Source organism: Vombatus ursinus, unplaced genomic scaffold (genome assembly GCF_900497805.2).
Source record: "Vombatus ursinus unplaced genomic scaffold, bare-nosed wombat genome assembly UNPS02014171.1, whole genome shotgun sequence".
Classification (NCBI taxonomy): domain Eukaryota; kingdom Metazoa; phylum Chordata; class Mammalia; order Diprotodontia; family Vombatidae; genus Vombatus; species Vombatus ursinus.
This window is the reverse complement of record NW_020953949.1, coordinates 2,066,013-2,072,703: the sequence shown is the minus strand read 5'-3', so window position 1 is coordinate 2,072,703 and position 6,691 is coordinate 2,066,013. Positions and strand designations below refer to the sequence as shown.

The following is a 6,691-nucleotide window of genomic DNA, read 5'->3' as shown; positions in this document are numbered from 1 at the left end:
ACCTATATTGAGTTGCTTGCCTTTTCAATAAGGGTGGGTGGGGAGGGAGGAAGGGAGAAAATTTGGAGCCCAAAGTTTTAAAAACACATGTTTAAAAAAAATGTTTTCACATGCAACTGGGAAATAAGAAATACAGGAAATGGGGTGCAGAAATCTATCGTGCCCTACAGGAAAATAGAAGGGGAAGGGGATAAGAAAAGGGGGGGAGAGATAGCAGGGAAAGCAGACAAGGGGAAAGAGTAATCAGAATGCATGTCATCTTGGGGTGGGGGGAGGGACAAGATGGGGTGAAAATTTGGAACTCAAAATCTTGTGGAAGTAAATGTTGAAAATTAAAAATAAAAATAAATTTATTTACTAAAATTTATTTAGTAAAGTTATTTACTAAAAAAAAAAAAAGAAAAGAAATCTAGCTCATAAACCCCAAGATATCTTGTGAGGTTTCAGCAATCAAAATGTATATTCCTTTGGACAGAGTACCTACAGGTAACAGTATGATTCCCTGGGTGGAAAGAGGAAGAGTAGGGAAGGAAGGAAGGAAGGAAAGAAGGAAGGAAGGAAAGAAAGAAGGAAGGAAGGAAGGAAGGAAGGAAGGAAGGAAGGACGGACAGACAGACAATATCTAAGACTCCTTTTAACTCTGAGGTTTATGACCCTAGGTGGAGTAACTTGCCCTTTGTCACATATCCAATAGGTGTCAAAACCAAAACTTGAACCCAACTCTACTGACTTCTAACACATCTGTTATTTTTACTATAATCAGGTCCCCATTTGGGGATCCTTTAGGGAAATAAAAATACTTCCCATTCAGTTGCACAGGCTACCTGAGCAGTCCAAGCTTGATTTTCCATTGACCTAGTTCTTCCCTTTGCACCTTAAACGTTATTATGGTTATCAAAAGTTAACATAGGGTTTTCATGGAACATAGCGCTAGAACAAACCTCAGAGATCATCTAGCCCAATTCTTCCCATTTTTAAAGATTGAGAAACTGAGTCCCAAAGACAGAAAATGACTTGCCTAAGGTCACATAGCTAGACAGTAGCAAAGTTGGTTTTCAAACCTGGGTCCCTTAACTCGAAATTCAACATGATCCTCCCGCTACACCAGGTTGCCTCATCATTTACACACCTAATTCCAGTGCATGATGCATATAGATCTTGAACAGTACCGTCTTCTACACCACATTGTCACCGACTCCCATGAATAGTACCATCCCCAGTCCCCAACACCTCAACGGCTAACAAGAGGAGGATATCCAAGATTAAAAATCACAGGCTTTTGTATCCAGCAGCTGCATCACACTGCCTGAGCCTAAGTGGTTTCTCATTTGCACTTCTCCTTGTCACCACACACTTAGGTATAGACCAGTTTAAGCCAAAAGACACTAGCCCCCTTGCCCTTAAATACTGATGTGATTCCCTTAAATACTTAAATACTCATGTGAAAGTTCCAACAACTTTATCCTCCACTCAATTCATCTGTTTCCTTAAGTCCCAGTGACATAAGACTATCCCAGGGGAAGCTAACCCACTCAACTCAGCTCTGCTTGTACTGTCTTTTACCCTCAGGCTCCACAGCACTTCATTTTCCCCTATTCTTTGAGGCAGCTATGTGGGAAAGTGGATAGAATGCCAGGCCTGGACTCAGGAAGACTTATCTTCCTGAGTTCAAATTTGGCCTCATATATTTACTAGCTGTGCGACCCTGGGTAAGTAGTTTAACTGTTTACCTCAGTTTCTCATCTGTAAAATGAGGTGGAGAAGGAAATGGCAAACCACTCCAGTATCTTGCTAAGAAAACCCCAAATGGGGTCACAAAGAATCAGATACAACTGAAAAACAACTAAAATACTACCAACTTTTGAGCTACTTCAGTACTGCCTTCTTCACCACCCTATGTTCCTATACCCCTTTGAATTTCTACTTTGGCTGCCAAGCTATTTCCTAATCACCGTTTCCATCCATTTGCTCCTGCTCCCAAGCTTCAGACTACTGTTGGAGAAAGATGACCTGGCCCGCTATGAATCCATGCCGTCCACCGACAACTGCTTCTCAACAATCCTATCATCAGTCCAGCTTTTATAAATTCCCGGAAGCACTACTCTAAGCAGCTTTTCTAAACCTTTTCTTTCCTTGAGCCCTTAATCCTGCCCCATTATTACTCTTAGCAGATGAATTTGCCTCCTCCTTTAATCCAGTATGAGCCCCTAATCTACTCTCCTCTTCACCTCAATGTATTTCTTTCTCTCCCTCTGCCTCTGTCTCTGCCTGTTATATCTTCATTTTTCCTGAAGCCAGAAGAATAGATGTCCGTTGTCCTTTCAAACAACTGACCCTCTGCGTTTGTGCCTCAGATTCGTTTCTTTAGGAATTCTGAAGGAAATTACCCATCTAATGCCACTGAAACTCTGAGCTAGATTCTCTGCTCTTCAGGTTTCAGGGATTCAAAAAGAATCCCTTTTTCAGCTAGGGTAGGGGCAGGGAGAGAGAGGATTGTAATTCTCTATGATCCCTAGTCGGAGAGGCAGCCTATGGACACTATGTCCTGACCATGCCCAATGTGTACACAGAGAAGGAAACCTTGGATGAAACCTTGGATGTAAAGTCTCTAGACTTCCTGCCTAATCTTGAGTGAAGGCCTAGCAAGATGATCGTCATTGTTGTTTGCTTATCGTTGTAAGCCTAACCTTCCAGAAGCTGTTTATTTCCTTCTAGGCACAATACCTGTAACTGTAGTAGTTTCTGCCAAATGATGTTTGGATTTATTGCTTCATAGACCAACCAACCAGCCTTTTCCCAGGAGTAGATAATGGAACGAAATCAATTATATAACATGAGGTCCAATCATTTTTGCTTTTTTTAAAGTCATCATCATCATCATCACTTTTACATTTCTATAGACCATTTTAATTTTTCCATCCATTATCTCATTTCATCTTTGCAAAAAACCTGTTCAGTCAGCAGGACAATACTATTATGCCCATTTAACAGATGAAGTATATGAAGCTCAGAAAGGTCATGTAAATTGTGTAAGATCACACAGCAAGCAAAGTGGTCAAGCTGAAACTAACTGAGGTATTCTGACTGCTCGTACAGTATTCTTTCCATTACACTGTCAAAATCAGACGTTAATGAGAAAAGAAACAAGCATTTAATAAGCTCCTACTATGTGGCAGGCACTGTGCTAAGCACTTTACAAATATTATCTCATTTGATCCTCAAAACAACCCCTAGCAGGTAAGTATAATTAAGATTCCCATTTCACAGAGCAATCAATCAATTAATCATTTAACAGTCCCTGCCCTTATGGAGCTCACAATCTAATGTGGGAGACAATGTGTAAACAAATACATCCAACCCATATAAGGGATAAATAGGTAATAATTAACAAAGGGAAGGCAATAGAATTAAGGGAGATTGGGAATGGCTTCCTGTAGACAGTGGAATTTTTGTTGGGACTTAAAAGAAGCCAGAGAACATAGTAGACAGAGTTGAGGAGGGAAAACCGTTGAGGCATGGGGGACAGTCAGATAATTGAGACAGACAGAGGTTAAGTGACTCACATAAGTATTTAAGTAAATATTATATATATTGAGTGTATAAATATATTGAGTAAATATTATAGTAAATAAGTATTTGAGGCTTGAGTTGAACTTGTCTTTTTTTTTTTAAGGCAATTGGGGTTAAGTGACTTGTCCAGGGTCACACAGCTAGTAAGTGTCTGAGGCCATATTTGAACTCAGGTCTTCCTGACTCCAGGCCAGTGCTCTATCCACTGCATCACCTATTTTTCTCTAGTGAGCTATTAAAATAACAGCAAAAATAGTTAATGAATAAGTTACAGAGTCTGACATGTCACTGGTAATTCCTGTGGCATTGCGATAGTATTAGACCCTATACCCAGAACTCCTTAAAATATATGCACTTGTAACATGCATGGTCTGCCCTTTTAATGTGAGAATACTTACTGTCTTGATAGAAGGTGGCATCTATTCAATGCCCCTCTGATTCTTGGAGTTCATCAAGCAATTTTTGATCCCTTTAGGTACTTGGTATTTGTAGAGAATTGAAGGACATCACCTTGTCCTTCTTAACCAGTCAGCTATTTTTTTAATCTAGCTTTACAACTAACTCATAACATGCAATATGTTTCACGGCAGTATAGAATACCATTCAAAGCAATATAAAAATCATAGAAAGTGGTTATTTGCTCAATAAAAACCTTTTCTGCTTAGTAATTTTCTACTCTACTTCTTCAGTATTCCCCAAGAAAGGAGAACTTGCAAAAGCAATTTCTGGAGATCAGATCTTTTCAGGAATTTCTGTACTCAGTGTTCCTGCATTGACTGAGCTTGCTATTGCTAAATTCTACAGCCTTGCCCTCTGACAAAGTTCTTCTGGATTCCTGGCTCTGTCACTGGGAAATGATCGCACACTCTTCCAAATTTGGCATTGTGATGGAGACGGACTCTTCCCATCAACTATAATCTTATTGCAACAAAAACTCATTGAAAATATGCCTGCTTTTCCATTGTCCACCCAAGAATTCTGTCCAATAAAGAATACCCCTGGATAAGAATTAGATATACCTTTACCTCAAAGAAATTTTACCACTTATAAGGAATATACGAGCTAATTCTGAACAAGTTTCTGGCATGCCTCAGTTGCCATTTCCTAACTCTACTTTGGAAACAATAGAATAACAGATAGTATTATTTAGTTTTCAAAGTACTTGTCTCACCACAAAAGTCATGATGTAGTTGGTGGAAGCCTTATCACTATTTTATGGATGAGACTGAGAGAAATATAACAGGGACGTGGGTTTTTCAAATAATTTATTATGTTTTATTGATGCCTTTTTTATATCACCATAGTTTTTCCCAGAATCCCTCCCCTTTTAAGTGAAGTCCCATACAACATATGGTATTTTTAAGATAGAAAAAGAAAAAAAGAGGAAGAAATCTGCATAATTGATCAATACATCAAAAAATATTAAAATATATGGACTTTCTACCTCTTCAAAAGGGTGGGGTGGGAGTGTCTTCTTATATCTTTTCTATCAAACCACATTTCTGCCTATTATAATTTGCAACGTTCACTTTTTTTTACTTGATAAAAGTTATTTATTTCTAACACACTTTTAGAAATTTTATTTTTGACCGGACTCAGATTTTGAGGTGGAGGCGCTCAGGGAAGACAGTTGACGTCTCTTAGCGATCTGTTCCTGTCATTTTTCTTCAGCCGCCTTCATTCTCTTAGCCAAAAGCTTAGCATATTCTGCTGCTGCTTCTTTGTTCTTCTGGGTACATTGCTTCTTCAAAGCAATGCGTCTACGTTTGTCCTGTAAAACTCGGGGAGTCACCAGACGCTGAATTTTAGGAGCCCTGGTCCTGGGTTTCTTACCTTCCTTGTTGAGGGGCTTTCTCACAACATACTACTGGACATCATCTTCTTTGGACAAGTTGAAAAGTTTGCAGATTCTGCTAGCTCTTTTGGGCCCCAGGCAACGAGGCACAGTCGTATCTGTCAATCCTGGTATATCTTTCTCACCTTTCTTCACAATAACTGACTTGAGGACACTCAGGTTGGCATCCACAATGCAGCCCCTAAAAGATTTACTTTTTCTTTCTCCAGTTCTTCTAGGGTGATAGCAAGAATGGCCCTTAATGAGCAGCAGATGGACACATCCATGAGCCAAAACACCCTGCTTCATGAGGAAGCTTTGTTTGTCATTCCCACCACTGATATGGACCACAGAACCCTTCCATTCTTCACCCAAGGCATTAGCAGAAACTCCGTTTATCATAAAAGGTCCGTAGCTTTCTCTTATCATCAACTTCCATGAGTTTCTGACAGCCAGTGGCTGGGAAATAGATGTCAAGCTTCATCTTTGCACAGCCACTGGCTTTAGACCTGCCACAGGAAAAAGACTCGACCCAACATTCACTTTTGATTTTTTGTGTATGCTTGTTCTTTCCATTTCGGTATTATGGTGTATTTATACATACATGTGTACACACTCATACACACACATATTGTTTTGCTCTGCTTACTTCCCTCTCATCAGTTCACATAGATCTCTCCCTGCTTTGCAACTATAAAAGAGTTGCCAGAAGCAAAGTTTTGGCTTTTTGCTCACAGGTGTTTCCAGTGCTTTCAGTCTTTTCTTGAACCTTGAGTGTTTTTCTGGCTGGCCTTAATTATGGGAAGGGGTAGAAGAAAGACATGATGAGAGTTGAGAGAGCAATTGAAAGGTGCTGACAGATTTGGGGAATGCTATTATTGAACCCTGAGGTAAAGGAAATGCAGTCAACCTAACTTAGGTTCAGTCAACCTAAGCATTAGGTTTGAAGACAATCCAGATCTATACAATGGCCTACTATAAGGGACTCTTTGGTGGGCAGGGAAGAATTGTGGGTCTAGCAAAGCAACTGGAAATGAGTTGACTGGCCCGGAAGCATATTGGCCCTGGCTTTTCCTGAGGAAGGGTCAGCAGATGATAGTGATAGAAGTGGGGGAGGGGGGCAACAGGAGAGACATCAGTAGCATTGAAGCATAGAAACATGAAGCTTTGACTGGAGAAATCAGACAACACTGAAGTATACATAGACCAGATAGAGAAAATGATAATACAGAGACATAGTAGTAGTAGTAGTAGTAGTAGTAGTAGTAGTAGTAGTAGTAGTAGTAG

At 39.9% G+C, this 6,691-nt stretch overlaps 1 pseudogene; it reads right to left on the bottom strand.

The window, feature by feature from the left end:
• Window positions 1-5,149: 5,149 nt before the first annotated feature.
• Window positions 5,150-5,888, bottom strand: LOC114041354 (annotated as a pseudogene).
• Between the last annotated feature and the right edge of the window lie 803 nt (window positions 5,889-6,691).